Below are 17,822 nucleotides of genomic sequence, written 5' to 3'. Positions count from 1 at the left end.
TCTTTGGGTGTTGAATTTGCTAAGTTCTTTATAGATTTTGGACACTAGTCCTTTATCTGATATGTTGTTTGCAAATATCTTCTCCCATTCTGTCAATTGTCTTTTGGTTTTGTTAACTGTTTCCTTTGCTGTGCAAAAGCTTTTGATCTTGATAAAATCCCAATAGTTCATTTTTGCCCTTGCTTCCCTTGCCTTTGGCGATGTTCCTAGGAAGATGTTGCTACGGCTGAGGTCAAAGAGGTTGCTGCCTGTGTTCTCCTCAAGGATTTTGATGGATTCTTTTCTCACATTGAGGTCCTTCATCCATTTTAAGTCTATTTTCATGTGTGGTGTAAGGAAATGGTCCAATTTCATTTTTCTGCATGTGGCTGTCCAATTTTCCCAACACCATTTATTGAAGAGGCTGTCTTTTTTCCATTGGACATTCTTTCCTGCTTTGTCGAAGATTAGTTGACCATAGAGTTGAGGGTCTATTTCTGGCTCTCTATTCTGTTCCATTGATCTATGTGTCTGTTTTTGTGCCAGTACCATGCTGTCTTGATGATGACAGCTTTGTAATAGAGCTTTAAATCCGGAATTGTGATGCCACCAACTTTGGCTTTCTTTTTCAATATTCCTTTGTCTATTTGAGGTCTTTTCTGGTTCCATATAAATTTTAGGATTATTTGTTCCATTTCTTTGAAAAAGATGGATGGTACTTTGATAGGAATTGCATTAAATGTGTAGATTGCTTTAGGTAGCATAGACATTTTCACAACGTTTATTCTTCCAATCCAGGAGCATGGAACATTTTTCCATTTCTTTGTGTCTTCCTCAATTTCTTTCATGAGTATTTTATAGTTTTCTGAGTATAGATTCTTTGCCTCTTTGGTTAGGTTTATTCCTAGGTATCTTATGGTTTTGGGTGCAGTTGTAAATGGGATTGACTCCTTAAGTTCTCTTTCTTCTGTCTTGTTGTTGGTATAGAGAAATGCAACTGATTTCTGTGCATTGATTTTATATCCTGACACTTTACTAAATTCCTGTACAAGTTTTAGCAGTTTTGGAGTGGAGTCTCTTGGGTTTTCCACATATAGTATCATATCATCTGCGAAGAGTGATAGTTTGACTTCTTCTTTGCCGATTTGGATGCCTTCAATTTCCTTTTGTTGTCTGATTGCTGAGGCTAGGACTGCTAGTACTATGTTGAATAGCAGTGGTGATAATGGACATCCCTGCTGTGGTTCCTGACCTTAGCGGAAAAGCTTTCAGTTTTTCTCCATTGAGAATGATATTTGCGGTGGGTTTTTCATAGACAGCTTTGATAATATTGAGGTATGTGCCCTCTATCCCTACACTTTGAAGAGTTTTGATCAGGAAGGGATGCTGTACTTTGTCAAATGCTTTTCAGCATCTATTGAGAGTATCATATGGTTCTTGTTCTTTCTTTTATTGATCTGTTGTTATCACATTGATTGATTTGCGGATGTTGAACCAACCTTGCAGCCCTGGAATAAATCCCACTTGGTCGTGGTGAATAATCCTTTTAATGTACTGTTGAATCCTATTGGCCAGTATTTTGGTGAGAATTTTCGCATCTGTGTTCATCAAGGATATTGGTCTATAGCTCTCTTTTTTGATGGGATCCTTGTCTGGTTTTGGGATCAAGGTGATGCTGGCCTCATAAAATGAGTTTGGAAGTTTTCCTTCCATTTCTATTTTTTGGAACAGTTTCAGGAGAATGGGAATTAGTTCTTCTTTAAATGTTTGGTAGAATTCCCCCGGGAAGCTGTCTGGCCCTGGGCTTTTGTTTGTTTGGAGATTTTTGATGACTGTTTCAATTCCCTCACTGGTTATGGGTCTGTTCAGGTTTTCTATTTCTTCCTGGTTCAGTTGTGGTAGTTTATATGTTTCTAAGAATGCATCCATTTCTTCCAGATTGTCAAATTTGTTGGCGTAGAGTTGCTCATACTATGTTCTTATAATTGTTTGTATTTCTTTGGTGTTAGTTGTGATCTCTCCTCTTTCATTCATGATTTTATTTATTTGGGTCCTTTCTCTTTTCTTTTTGATAAGTCTGGCCAGGGGTTTATCAATCTTATTAATTCTTTCAAAGAACCAGCTCCTAGTTTCGTTGATTTTTTCTATTGTTTTTTTGGTTTCTATTTCGTTGATTTCTGCTCTAATCTTTATGATTTTTCTTCTCCTGCTGGGTTTAGGGTTTCTTTCTTCTTTCTCCAGCTCCTTTAGGTGTAGGGTTAGGTTGTGTACCTGAAACCTTTCTTGTTTCTTTTTTTTTTTTTAAAGATTTTATTTATTTATTTGAGAGAGAGAGACACAGTGAGAGAGAGCATGAGCGAGGAGAAGGTCAGAGGGAGAAGCAGACTCCCCATGGAGCTGGGAGCCAGATGTGGGATTCGATCCTGGGACTCTGGGATCATGACCTGAGCCGAAGGCAGTCGTCCAACCAACTGAGCCACCCAGGCATCCCCCTTTCTTGTTTCTTGAGAAAGACTTGTACTGCTATATATTTTCCTCTCAGGACTGCCTTTGTTGTGTCCCACAGATTTTGAACCATTGTGTTTTCATTATCATTTGTTTCCATGATTTTTTTTTTCAATTCTTCTTTAATTTCCTGGTTGACCCATTCATTCTTTAGAAGGATGCTGTTTAGTCTCCACGTACTTGGGTTCTTTCCAAGTTTCTTCTTGTGGTTAAGTTCTAGCTTCAGAGCATTGTGGTCTGAAAATATGCAGGGAATGATCCCAATCTTTTGATACCGGTTGAGACCTGATTTATGACTGAGGATGTGATCTATTCTGGAGAATGTTCCATGTGCACTAGAGAAGAATGTGTATTCTGTTGCTTTGGGATGAAATGTTCTGAATATATCTGTGATGTCCATCTGGTCCAGTGTGTCATATAAGGCCTTTATTTCCTTGTTTATCTTTTGCTTGGATGATCTGTCCATTTCAGTGAGGGGAGTGTTAAAGTCCCCTACTATTATTGTATTATTGTTGATGTGTCTCTTTGATTTTGTTATTAATTGGTTTATATAGTTGGCTACTCCCACGTTGGGGGCATAGATATTTAAAATTCTTAGATCTTCTTGTTGGACAGACCCTTTGAGTATGATATAGTGTCCTTCCTCATCTCTTATTATAGTCTTTGGCTTAAAATCTAATTGATCTTATATAAGGATTGCCACCCCAGCTTTCTTCTGATGTCCATTAGCATGGTAAATTCTTTTCCACCCCCTCACTTTAAATCTGGAGGTGTCTTCGGGCTTAAAATGAGTTTCTTGTAGGCAACATATAGATGGGTTTTGTTTTTTTTTATCCATTCTGATACCCCGTGTCTTTTGATTGGGGCATTTAGCCCATTAACATTCAGGGTAACTATTGAGAGATATGAATTTAGTGCCATTGTATTGCCTGTAAGGTGACTGTTACTGTATATTGTCTCTGTTCCTTTCTGATCTACCACTTGTAGGCTCTCTCTTTGCTTAGAGGACCCCTTTCAATATTTCCTGTAGAGCTGGTTTGGTGCTTACAAATTCTTTCAGTTTTTGTTTGTCCTGGAAGCTTTTAATCTCTCCTCCTATTTTCAATGATAGCCTAGCTGGCTATAGTATTCTTGGCTGAATGTTTTTCTCATTTAGTGCTCTGAATATATCATGCCAGCTCTTTCTGGCCTGCCAGGTCTCTGTGGATAAGTCTGCTGCCAATCTAATATTTTTACCATTGTATGTTACAGACTTCTTTTCCCCGGGCTGCTTTCAGGATTTTCTCTTTGTCACTAAGACTTGTAAATTTTACTATTAGGTGATGGGGTGTGGACCTATTCTTATTGATTCTGAGGGGCATTCTCTGCACCTCCTGAATTTTGATGCTTGTTCCCTTTGCCATATTGGGGAAATTCTCCCCAATAATTCTCTCCAGTATACCTTCTGCTCCCCTCTCTCTTTCTTCTTCTTCTGGAATCTCAATTATTCTAATGTTGTTTCATCTTACTGTGTCACTTTTCTCTCGAATTCTCCCCTCATGGTCCAGTAGCTGTTTGTCCCTCTTTTGCTCAGCTTCTTTATTCTCTGTCATTTGGTCTTCTATATTGCTAATTCTTTCTTCTGCCTCATTTTTCCTAGCAGTGAGAGCCTCCATTTTTGATTGCACCTCATTAATAGCTTTTTTGATTTCAATTTGGTTGGATTTTAGTTCTTTTATTTCTCCAGAAAGGGCTTTTATATCTCCCAAGAGGGTTTCTCTAATATCTTCCATGCCTTTTTCAAGCCCGGCTAGAACCTTGAGAATTGTCATTCTGAACTCTAGATCTGACATATTACCAATGTCTGTATTGATTAGGTCCCTAGCCTTCGGTACTGCCTCTTGTTCTTTTTTTTGTGGTGAGTTCTTCCGCCTTGTCATTTTGTCCAGAGAAGAGTATATGAAGGAGCAGGAGGGGGGAGAAAGGGGATAAAATGAGGTTCAGAAAGAAAAGAAAAGAAAAGAAAAGAAACAATTAAAAAAAGAAAACAAATAAAGAAAAAGTATAAAAAAGAAAAAATATATATTAGATAAACTAATTAAAAATCGTTAAAAAAGAAAAGGGTAAAAAGTTAAAAAAATTTTAGCAGAAGAGAAAAAAAATTAAAAAAGAAAAAAATTAAATTAACTACTGCAAGACTAAAGAATCATGGGGAGAAAGTCATGAGTTCCGTGCTTTGCTTTCTCCTCCTCTGGAATTCTGCTGCTCTCCTTGGTATTGAAACCGCACTCCTTGGTAGGTGAACTTGGTCTTGGCTGGATTTCTTGTCGATCTTCTGGGAGAGGGGCCTGTTGTAGTGATTCTCAAGTGTCTTTGCCCCAGGCGGAATTGCACCACCCTTACCAGGGGCCGGGCTGAGTAATCCGCTCGGGTTTGCTTTCCAGAGCTTTTGTTCCCTGCGCGCTTTCCGTAGAGTTCCGGAGTACGTGATACAAATGGCGGCCTCCTGGTCTCTGGCCCGGAGGAGCGGAGAGCTCAGGGCCGCACTCCTCAGTGCGCCGTCAGAGAACAGCGCCCAGTCACTCCCGTCTGCCTGACCTCCGGCCGCGCTCCGAGCTCACCGAGCCTGCGACCGGTTCAAGGTAACCCCGAGCTGGGAGCTTACTGTCGGCTCTGTCTCTGCAGCCGGCTTTCCCATTCTAATACCTGTAAGCTCTGCGACACTCAGACACCCCCGATCCTTCTGTGACCCCGCGTGAGCTTCACCCCAGTTTAGCCTCTGGAGCGATGTCCCTCAGCGGAACAGACTTTTAAAGGTCCTGATTTTGTGCGCCGTTGCTCCGCCGCTTGCCGGGAGCCGGCCCCTCCCCCCGGGGTCTATCTTCCCGTCGCTTTGGATTCACTTCTCGGCCAGTCCTACCTTTCAGATAGTGGTTGTTTTTCTGTTTCTAGAGTTGCTGTTCTTCTCTTCGATCTGCCAATGGATTTGCAGGTGTTTGCAATCATTAGATAAGCTCTCTAGCTAATCTCCTGCTCCCTGAAGTAGTCTCAGCCTGCTGCTTCTCTGCCATCTTGACTCCTCTAGGGCTGATTTCTGAGGAGAGCTCTCTTCCTGGCTTGCAGGTGACCAGTGACCTGCTGGGTCCTCCCATGACTGTTCCTCCACATGTGTGGAGAGAGAGGCCTGTGGCATTTCTCCCTCTTCTCAGAAGGACACCACCCTGTCAGGTTAGGTCTCTATACTTATGACCTTGTTTAACCTTGATCCCCTCCCGAAAGGCCCCATCTCCAAATACTGTCACTTTGGGGGTCAAGGCTTTAACCAATGAATTTTGGAGGAACACAATTCAGCGTGTGATGAAGGGCAACCCCCCCATTCCTAAACATAATGTCTTCATTTTCCTTCAGTTCAGAAAACTTTGTACTTTCCTCTTTGACATCTTCTTTGATCCACGGTTGTTTAGAAGGATACTTAGTTTCCAATCTCCAAATAACAGGACATTTTCCAGATTGTCTTTCTGTTATTGACTTGTGATTTAATTCCACTGTAGCCAGAGAGCAGGCTCTGAATTACATGAATCCTTTAAAACTTATTGATAACTTGTTTTCTGGCCAAGCATATGATTTATCTTGATGAATGTTCCATGTGCACTTGCAAAGAATGTGTGCTTTTCTGGCTGTTGAGTGAACTGTGCAGTAAGTGCCAGTCAGGTCAAGTTGGTTGATAATGTTGCTCAAGTCTGATGTATTCTTGTTGATGTTCTGTCCACTTAGTCTATCAATTATTGAAAAAAAGTCTTTGAAATCTCCAACTCTAATTATGGATTTGTCTGTTTCTCCTTGCCATTCTAACAGTTTTTGCTTCTTGTATTTTCAGGCTCTGTTATTGAAGTGGGAGAGCTAGGTTCCCGTCTAATGGAGTCAAAGAATGAATCTTGAGGACAATGGAGACTGAGTAAAGTAATAAAAATGTATTAAGTGAAGATACAGAAAAAGCTCTCAAGAGTGAAAGGGGTCCTGAGAGGGTTGCCAATGAGGCACTTTAGTTGGTCTTTTATAGAAAGCTAAGCAGGGAACTTAAATCCTTTCAACATCTCTATTGATAACACCTGCCACAGCTTACTGCCTTCTTGGGATCTGGTTATTCTTTGTTGGTCACAGGCTATTACCATAAAGACACCCCCCCCCCAACACAACCCACCCCACATGCCTAGGACAGGGTGGTCCTCCACCTCAAATGCCTAAGGTAGGGTGGTCTGATTTGTCCTCTTATCTCTGGTTCTTCCACACCTCCACATTTTCGGGATTTCCATGAGCTGGATCACAAAGCCCCTACCTATCTCTCCCTGCCTAGCCCTTACTCATTATTAAGGTCAACAGTGCTTAGGATTCTTACGTCCTTTTAATGAATTAGCACCTTTATCATTACAAAATGATTTAATTCATCATTGGAAATATTTTTTCTCTCTCAAATTTAGTTTGATATTAATATAGTCACTTGAGCCTCTTTTTTTGACCAGTGTTGGCATGGAAATGTGCTTTTCCTTCCTGTTACCTTTAGTCTCTGAATTTCTCTGTATTTAAACTGCATTTCTTGTAGGCAACAAGTAGTTGGGTGTTATTTTTTTTTTAAGATTTTTAAAATTTATTTGACTGGCAGAGATCACAAGTAGGCAGAGAGGCAGGCAGAGAGAGAGGGGGGAAGCAGGCTCCTCACCGAGCAGAGACCTGATGCAGGGCTTGATCCTGAGACCCCCATGATCATGACCCAAGTGAAGACAGAGGCTTTAGCCCACTGAGCCACCCAGGCACCCCTGGGTGTTGCTTTTTAATCCAATCTGACCATCTCTGCCTTTAAATTTGGGTGTTTAGACCACTTACATATAGTGTGATTATTGGTATGGTTCGGTTTAAGTCTATAATCTTGCTGTGTTTTTCTTTTTTTTTTTAAATTTAAATCCAATTAGCCAACACATAGTACATCATGAGTTTCAGATGTAGTTTTCAACACTATCAGTTGTGTATAATACCCAGAGCTCTTGCTATGTTTTTCTATTTGTCTACCTGTTCTTTGGGTTTTTTTCCTCCTCTTTTTCTGCCTTCTATTGTATTAACTAAGTAACTTTTATGTTTTCATTTTAACTTTAAAAATTCAGTGAATTTTTATTTATTTATTTATTTTTCAAGATGTCATTTATCTGAGAGAGAGTATGAGTGGGGGAGGGGCAGAGGAACAAGCAGACTCGCTGCTGAGTACAAGATCATGACCTCTGCCTATGAGGTCAGACTCTTCACAGACTGAGCCCCCAGGCACACCTCCTTTGTTGGATTTTTAGCTGTAAACCTTTATTATTTTAGTGGTTGCTTTAGGGTTTACAGTATACATATTTAACTTATCACACTTTACCTCCATGTGATGTTATGTCATGTATATTCACATATAGAATAAGAACCTTGTAATAATATACTGTCATAGCTGTCCTTGTGGACTTTATGTTGTTGTCATACATGTATTCATAGATATGTTATAAATCCCACAACACATCATTTTTTGTTTTGTTTAGATAATAAATTATTTTAAAGAATTGTAAATAGTAAGACACAAATCTTAGCTATTAATTCATCTAGTTAACCTTTCCAGTGCTCTTCATTCCTTTGAGTAGATCATGCTTCTACCTGAAATCATTTTCCTTCTATATAAATAACAGTCTTTAACATGTTTCATAGTGTGGATCTGTTAGTAAATTCCTTAAGCTTGTGTATGTCTGCAATTATATTTTACTTTCATTAAAAAATTATTTTTGCTGGGCATAGACCTCTAGGTTGGCAGGTTTTTTCTTTCAGTGATTTAAAGATGTTGCCCTATTGCCTTCTTGCATACATTTGTTCTAGTGATAAATCTGCTACCATTTTATCTTTGTGCCTCTGTGCATGACGTGTTTGTTTTCCTCCGGTTGCTTTTAAGATTTTTTCTTTATTAAAGGTTTTGTGCTATTAACTTACAATATACCTTGATGGAGTTTTTATCTTGTTCTTTGGACTTTGGACCTAGATCTTTGGGTTTATAGTTATCATCAAATTGGCAGATTTGGGCCATTATTTCTTTAAGTTTTTCTGAACCCTTCTCTCCTCTCATTTGGGGATTCTAATTGTATGTATGTTAAGCCACTCAAAGTTGCCCCACAGCTTACTGATGTTTTTTCATTAATATATTTTTTTCTTTGTGTTTTATTTTGGGCAGTTTCTGTTGCTATCTTTAACTAATCTTTTTTCTTTAATGTCAATTTGCCATTAATTTCATCCAGTGTTCTTTTCATTTCATACATTTTAGGTTTTTTTTTTAAAGATTTTTATTTATTTATTTGACAGACAGAGGTCACAAGTAGGCAGAGAGGCAGGCAGAGAGAGAGGAGGAAGCAGGCTCCCTCTGAGCAGAGAGCCCGATGTGGGGCTCGATCTCAGGACCTTGGGATCATGACCTGAGCCGAAGGCAGAGGCTTTAACCCACTGAGCCACCCAGGAGCCCCTCAGACATTTTAGTTTTTATCTCTAACTAATTGATTTGAGTCTTTTTAATTTTTTTTTAAAGATTCTATTTATTTGACAGAAAGAGATGACAAGCAGGCAGAGAGGCAGGCAGAGAGAGAGGCAGGCAGAGAGAGGGAGAAGCAGACTCCCCGCCGAGCTATTAATCGAGAGCCCGATGCGGGACTCGATCCCAGGACCCTGAGATCATGACCCGAGCCGAAGGCAGCGGCTCAACCCACTGAGCGACCGTCTGTGTCTCTTTGTAACATTAGAACATATGGAATACAGTTTTAATATCTTTGTGTACTAATTCTCTTGTCTATCTCAGTTCTGAGTTGATTTTGATGGACTGAGTAGTCTCCTTTTTCTTTTTCTTTTTTTTTTTTTTAAGAGAAGGAGAGGGGTGAGTGTGTGCAGAGGGAAAGGGAGAGAGAGAATCTCCGCAGGCTCCATGCAGAGACAGAATGAGGCTCGATCTGACAACCCTGAGATCAGAACCTGCTCTGAAATCAGGAGTTGGGTGCTTTAGTGACTGAGCCACCCAGGTGCCCCAAGTATTCTCCTTCTTCTGTTTTCTGGCTTTTTTGCATATCTGGAAATTTTTGATTGGATGCTTGATATTATCCTTTTAATTTGTTGGGTGCTAGATATTTTGTAGTTATAAATGTTCTTGAAGTTTGTTTTGGAACACAGTTAAGTTTCTTAGACACAGTTTGATCCTCTCTGGGCTTGCTTTATAATATGTTAGGTGGACACATAATAGCTTCTATTCTAGGACTAATTATTTCCCACTATCGAGGCAAGGCCTTCTTGAATATTTTACCCAATGCCTTATGAGTTATGAGTTTTTCAAGACACTATTCCCAGCCCTATGTGAATACCGGGCCTTGTCACCCTTAGTCCTTTCTGTTAGCTCCCTCTACCCACACTTTGGATCGTTTTCTCAGGGGCATGGGCTTATCAGTTCGCTGCTGAATGCTTGAGGGGGACTCTGCCGATCTCTGGGTTCTGCCTCTGTGCAGCTCTCTCTTCTTGGATCTTCCGGGCTAAGAGTTCTGGCTATCTTCTTCTCCCTAGACTCTCTGCTCTGTCTTCTCACCTCGAGAAGTCCTTGCAGTGTCCCCCCTTCCTTGCTGTGGCTTGGAAGTCCTCTCATGAAAGTAAGATTAGGTAATTGGGGGGTTCATGTAGTTTATTCCCACATTCTCAAAGATTATTACGTTTTGTTGTTTGATACCCAATGAGTTGAGAACTTTGATTTCACATATTTGGTCCAGTTTATTTCGGTTGTTTCAGGACGAGAGTAAATCTAGTCTCATCTCATTTGTGAGTGAAAGTTTCTACCTTCTTTTAAAATTGAAAATACTCTTCTAATGTTAAAATCAGCTCATACTCACTGTAAAAAAAATCAGAAAATAACAAAAATATAAAGAAGAACATAAAATCCACTTATCCATTTGGGTCTAATTTTGTCACCTTTTTTTTCTGTGCATATGTGTGCATTTGCAGGGTCACAAAATCACTCACAATACATCAGATGTGCAAAGAAAACAGATTTTCTATTTTCCTACTTCATCTGATCTTTCTTGAGAGGTATCATCTGCTGAGTAATAAGGAGGGGAGCAAAAGAGAGTCCAGTGTAGTGACCTTAGGCTAATACAATAATCCAAACAGTCCTTTGAGAAACTCCTTGTTCTTAGATCGAAATGCATGGTCAGTCAGATTTTTTACAGCCCCCCCCCCACCAACCCTCCGTTCCTCTGCTGGAGATAGTGGGGATGTATGGGGTGGGCTGTAGGATTTCTGAGTCCTCTTGGTAGCCAGAAAGAAGGGGTTCTTGGGTCCACACATGTTTTCCAGGTTCTCTCTCAGAAATTGGCTGTGGAATATTTGGCTTAGGTCCTCCATATAGAATGGTGGCTGCTGAGGGATGATAATAATGGGAGACCAGATCATGTAGGTGTCATATAGGGCTTGTGGGCCATTGTAAGGGCTTTAGCTTTTGTCCCATGTGACACAGAGAAGCAATGAAGAGTTTCATTGCACTGGTAAGAGGCAGAAGCATGACTGAAATGGGTTCCAGAGAAAATGGGAAGAGAGGAATCGGAGAGGGTGAGAATTGACACTTTCAAAAACCCTTCCTGAAAAGAGGAGGGAAATGGAATGAAAAATCCAGAGTTTTTTCTTAATGGTAAATGATGGGATTTATCCAGTAGAGTGGGAAGATAAGGGGTGACAGAAAGTTGCTGCAGAGGTGGGAGCTAGTTCATAAATGGGGGTCGGTGTTTAACACACGACCAGGGTAAGACGGGTCAGGGCGGCTGGGCAGATGCGGGGGGGTCGTCATTGTTCTCCTGGCTCATGTCCCTTTCTCAGTGAAATTGGAAATAAGTCATCCGCTGGTATGATGTCTTGAAACGGGGAAGGAAATGCTGAGATTTTGAGGAGAAAGTCCTGGAAATAGAATAGGATGACCAGCCTGCACTATGGAAGTACTTGAGTTCAGCATAGGAGATTTGAAAGGAGACCAGTCACCCTGTTTGCAAGTTTCCTTGCAGTGTCCTTCAGCCTAACACGTGCTAGCATGCTGTTGTAGTTAACCGGGTTAGAGGTTTTCCCGGGTGTATGCAGTATAGTGAGAGAGAGATGGCACCCGTGGCGTGAGTTGGACAGATGAAGGGTGGTGGTCCAGAGGTGGCATGCTTGAAACGGAGGTTATGGAAGGAGCAACAGTTTGGGTAAATGGCAAGGTCCAGAGCAGTGTGGCCTGACAGAGATACTGTGTGGGGGGAGCAGAGGTGAGCCACCCAGGCAGCTGGCAGTTCTCTAGTAGCCACACTAGAAAAGTAAAAAGAAATGGGCAAAAATAATTTAAAAACACATTTTATTTGACTGCATACATCTCAGAGATAATCATTCCAACATTCATTTAAATTTTAGGAATTATTAGTGGAGAAGACATAGGGGAAAAGCTTCTTGACATTGGTTAGAACAATGGTTCTTCTGGCCCTAAAAGCACAAACAACAAAAGCAAAAATAGAGAAATGGGATTGCATCAAACTAAAAAGCTTCTGCCCAGCAAAGGAAGCCATCAATAGAATGCAGAGATAACCTACAGCATGGGAAGAAATATTTGCAAGCCATATATCCAGTAGGGGTTCATACCCAAAATGTATAAGGAACTTAAACAGATTATATATATATATATATATAATCTGTTTATATAGATCTATAATATCTATAATCTATCTATATAATATATCTCTATATCTCTGTAATGTCTATTATATATATATATATATAAAATCTGTTTAAGTTCCTTATACTTTTGGGTATGAACCCTACTGGAATATATATATATCCCAAACAAACCAAATAACCCAATGAAAAAATGGGCAAAGGACCTGAATAGACAGTTCTCAAAGGAAGACATGAGAATGGCCAACAGGTTTTCAGGAAAATGCTCCACATCACTCATCATCAGGGAACCACAAATAAAAACCATAATGCGATCCCACCTCACCTAGTTAGAATTACCAAAAAGACAAAAGAGGGGCGCCTGGGTGGCTCAGTGGGTTAGGCCGCTGCCTTCGGCTCGGGTCGTGATCTCGGGGTCCTGGGATCGAGTCCCGCATCGGGCTCTCTGCTCAGCAGGGAGCCTGCTTCCCCCTCTCTCTCTGCCTGCCTCTGCCTACTTGTGATCTCTGTCTGTCAAAAAAAAAAAAAAAAAAAAAAAAAAAAAAAGACAAAAGATTACAGGGTTGGCAAGATGTGGAGAAAAGGATTAATGCATAGAGAAAAGGGGATAAATGACACAATGGACCATTATTCAGCCATAAAAAGAAGGATATTTGTCAAAGGGCCCAAGTTTTGGTTATGCAGAATGACTACGTCCCAGAGCCCCGATGTATGACAGAGCCCTGATGTATGACACGGTGACTTGACTATAGTTAAGACTCCTGTATTTTGTCCTTGAAATTTGCTAAAAGAGTTGATCTTTTTTTTTTTTTTTAGAGTGAGGGAGGGGCAGAGAGAGAGGGAAAGAGAATTTTAAGCAGGCTCCCCTCTGTTTGTGGACAGATCTGGGGCTCAATCCCAGGATCCTGAGATGACCTGAGCCGCAACCAAGAGTTGGACACTTAACCAACTGAGCCACCCAGAGGCCCCTTAAAGAGTAGATCTTAAATGTTCTCATTCATCACACACACACATACACATCACATATGCACACACACTGTGAGGTGATGGATACATTAATTAGCTTGCTTGTAGTAATTCCTTCACAATGTACACATATATTAAATATGTGTAAATTAAATGTATACACTGTGAATATACAATTATCACTTGTCAATTATACCTCAATAAAGTTGGAAAAAAAGTTTAAAACATCCTAAGAGTAATGGAGGCCTCAAAAAATGATTAATGAGGTATTTAAAAATTTTTTTCTATGACAAGTCTTTCAAATCTGTATTTTATACTGACAGCACATCTCATTTTGGACCAACGTCAGTCGGCTGTGGCCACTGTACTGGGCAGCACACAGCTGGAGACTGATCATGGGGAGTGTGGCTGAGAAGGCCCGGAGGACAAGACCTGTGAAGGGGCAGAGGTCGAGGAACAGAGAGGCCATCTCTGTGGATAGTCAAATCACCAAAATTCAGGACAGGAGTGGTTTAGGGTGAATGGCAATGAGCCAGGAGTGGAAATCTTTTAGGAACAAGTAAGAGGGATTAGAAGACAGTGGCAACCAGGAGCTGGAGGGTTTGGGGAAGGGGGGAGGGACGGTAGTCTGGAAATAAACCTAAGGAGCAAGGGGTGGTGGGTGGGGGTTGCCATGGAGGGCTAGGTTTCAGCCAGAGCAAGATGGCGGAGAGGACTCGCGGGAGAGAGATGCTCTTACTCACGGTGCATCTTAAGTCTCAAGTTCTCGAGTGCACAGTGAAGGCCTCTGGGAGTGGAGGAGGGATGGAGGATGGGGCTGGATTCAGGTCCCAAGGGATAGCCTAGGAACCTTGGCATCTTCAGTTGGTGAGAACATAGCTACAGAATTCACGACTCTCTTTTGGTCCTGCCCGTAGCATTTGCCCATTTCCATGGTATAAATACTCCTATGATGGTTCATTTTAAGCTACCGATGGATTAACAAGCAGCTTGTAAGATGCCTGGAAATGGAACAAGCGGCTGTTGCAACAGCACATGCTGTTCCCAAGGTGGAACAGTGGGTACAGGGCATCATGGGAGAGACTCCAGGGGTCCCCGGAGAAGATAAGGTGGCAAATGGGAGCAGGGTGTGGAGGTGGGGAGGGAGGCATGCAGGTCTTACAAGAATGGGGAGTCTAGCCCCCTTTTAACTCTGTCATGGAGCACAGAGAAGTGGGTTGCCTATTTAAAGGACTTCTAATATGCCTTTTTCGGTATCTTTGTGATGAGTCACCCACATTCCTCTTCCAGGAAAGAAAGACCTGTCACCCCAGCTCCTGGGAGGGCCTTCCGCAGTCAGCCCCTTCAGGGATCGCTCAGTTGCAAAGAGCCACCTCGCCCAGAGTCATGACCGCTCCTGGGGCGGCCTCCTGGGTGACACGTCAGTGTGGGGGTATAAAGGTCAGCCAGCTCCACCCAAGTGAGGACAGCGCTCATGGGGTCATTCCAGCTCAGGGAGTGTTAAAGTCTTCCTTCTGCCTCTGACCTGCCCTTCCCTTCCTCCCTTCCACAGGGATTGATCCAAAGGCCAGTCCTTAATCAATACCCCATGCCACTAACCCCATTCCAGACTGTTTCTGAAAGAACCCAGCGTGCAACGATGGCTGCCATGGAGACAAATTCTTCAGAATCTCATCCAGTTTGATGGAGGAGGAAGCTGCCTTGCTTAAATTCGCCTCTGTTTGATAACTGGGGTGTGTGTGCGTTGAATTTTATTTTATTATTTTTTTAAACAGATATTGACTGAATTACTTCCTGTGTGGATTGCCTTCTTATATTACTTCCTTTGCCTGTTTTTCTATTGAGGTGTTTGTCTCGTTCTTATGGGTAAGAGTGCATATAGGTATTACCGTCATGAAGATATTAATCTTTGCTTTCGGTGGAGGGTTCAAGAAACGTTCTCAGGTTTTCCAGTCTGTGGTATGTGTTTCTTTTGTGGTTGAGGGCTTACACGGTCACACTGCCCTGTCACTTCCTCACTGTGTGACTTTGGGTGCATCCCTTCACCTACAAGAGCCTTTGTTTTTCATCTGTAATTGAAGGTCGTGTTCACACTTGGTAGGCTTTTTATGGGGATTGGATGATTTAATAACGTGCTTACCTCAGTGCCTGGAGTACAGTGAATACGAGATAATTATCTACATTTAAAAAATTAGTGTCTGTATTATTTTTTCTCCTTGGTGATGCAGAGATTACATTTTAGGTACTCAAAGCCAGCTTTCGTGGGTTTTGCCTTCGGAGCGATATTCAGGAAAAACTTCTTTAAGATTATGTAAATATGTACCACCATTTTCATTTAGTACTTTCATGGTTTCATTAAAATACATATTTGAATTCTACATCTATCTAGAATCCAGAATTTATTTTGATGTGAGAGTTACACCTTTCTTGAATGCCCCACATTACTTTTTTTTTTTTTTTAAGATGTTATCTATTTATTTGACAGAGAGAGACACAGCAAGAGAGGGAACACAAACGGGGAGAGTGGGAGAGGGAGAAGCAGGCTTCCTGCTAAGCAGGGAGTCTGACACCGGGCTCAATCCCAGGACCCTGGGATCGTGACCTGAGCTGCAGGCAGAAACTTAACAGCTGAGCCAGCCAGGCACCCCTGCCCAACATCATTTTAAGGAACTGTATCAGTCAGCGTTCTCCAGTGGAGTCAAACCAAATGGATACTTATGTATATAAAGGGAGATTTATTATGAAGAATTGGTTCACACAATTTTGGAGGCTGAAAATCCCATGGTCTTCTGTCTGCAAGCTGGAGACCCACAGGAGGGGATGGAGCAGTTCTGAAGGTCTGAGAACTAGGGACCCAGTGGTGTGAATCCCAGTCCAAGGGCAGGAGAAGATGAGGTGAGTCGTCCCAACTCAAAGAGGGAAGAGAAAGGGAGAAATTCCTCTTTCTTCCACCTTTCATTCTATTCAGGCCCTCAACAGACTGGATGGTGGGCACCCACACCATGGAGAACAATTTTCTCTACTGAGTCCACCGATTCGATACTCATGTCGCCCAGACTCACTCTGTCAGACACTCAGAGATAATGTTTAATCGGGGTGATGCATGGCCAGTCAAGGTGACACATAAGAATAACCTTCACCGGTCTACCCTTGGCACCCATCAGAGTCTCCTAAACCATACTTATCTCTGAACAAACAAAAACAAGGTCATGCTTCTGTCGACACAACACAGCTAGCCTGTGTACAGCAGAAAACACACCCACTCCTTCCCCAGACGAGGAGGTAGTGTCCTTGAGTGATGTTTGCTCTTCCCCTTGATTTTCTGTAACATAAATGCCATGATGTAAAATTAACAATACTTAAAAAATATGATTTAGAGTCAATACATCTTATGTTACATGATAAAGGAATAAGAGAGGAAAGAAAACACATACACACACACTCACAGCAGAATAAGGAGGAAATACTCATGGCGATTACAGTCTTTTTCTCTGTAAGTGGTCATGTGGTCATGGCTGGCATTTATAACTCCTTACTTCTACTTAGTCCCTTTGCCTTAAGTAAGCATCTTGGCTGGTCGTGTTTCTTTATATGGTGGGGTGACCCAAATCTTCATTCCTGAATGGTCTGGGCCACTATTAGTCTTGCCTGGATTGGGTTGTTGCAGATTTCCTTGAACACTGGTTGCTGGACATAGTAAGACTGAGAGACACCCTCAGAGATCTTCTGTATTCCAGACCTACTCTTCCTTACCTCCATTCTGGAGGAGTAGCCCAATTTCCCCTTGAGGTCAGGGGCATCACCCCAGCCAACACCATAACTCCCTTCTTTGCCTATTGTTTCAGGGGTCTGAGGAGCTCCAAGGGCCCGAGTAGCTGACCTAACTTCCAGTTCAATGGAGTCATTGCTGTGACTCCTGGTGGAAACTTTCCTCCCTCCAGAAGTAAGACCTCGGGGCCAGCAGGAAGTAAAGTTGAGGGAACTGGAAGCAGACATTTGGCTCACGGGTCACTGGGGACGATAGTGAGTGCTGTCACTCCCATTTGCATACTACTGTACCTGGACCTTCGAATCCTGGCTACTTGAGAAATAGCAACATATGCTGGATGTTGTCCAGAGTATAAAACTTTCTGGAGAATCTTGCTCCAGCCCCGCAAGGTACTGCCACCTAGCTGTGCTGTAACTAAGGCTTCAAAGGGTTCCTTGACCCCATCCTCAAGCCAGCTGCTACAGGACAGTGGGGAACTTGGGATTCCATGGTGCAATTCCATGAGCACATCTGCACTTCTTTTGCTATGAAGTAAGTTCCTTAACCAGAAACAATGATGTATGGAGAACCATGATCATGGATAAGGCATTTTATAAATCTGCAGATGGTAGTTTTAGTTTTGGCAGAAGCAGTGTGTGCGAAGGAGAATCCATACCCAGAGTAAACGTCTTTTCCAGTAAGAATAAAACTCTGCTTCTTCCATGGTGAAAATGGTCCAATGTAATCAACCTGTACCCAGGAAGCAGCTGGCTGGTCATCCCAGAAAATGGTGCCATATCAGGAGTTCGGCATTGGTCTCTGTTGCTGGCAGACTGAGCACTCTGCCAGACTGTAGCCAGATCAGCTTTGGTGAAAGGAAGTCTGTGCTGCTAACCTCATGTATAGACTCTGTCCCTGT

This window comes from Mustela putorius, unplaced genomic scaffold (assembly GCF_011764305.1).
Source record: "Mustela putorius furo isolate JIRA1106 unplaced genomic scaffold, ASM1176430v1.1 tig00000129_pilon_pilon_pilon, whole genome shotgun sequence".
NCBI lineage: Eukaryota > Metazoa > Chordata > Mammalia > Carnivora > Mustelidae > Mustela > Mustela putorius.
The sequence above is the reverse complement of the archived record's forward strand: the minus strand, read 5'-3'. Positions refer to the sequence as shown.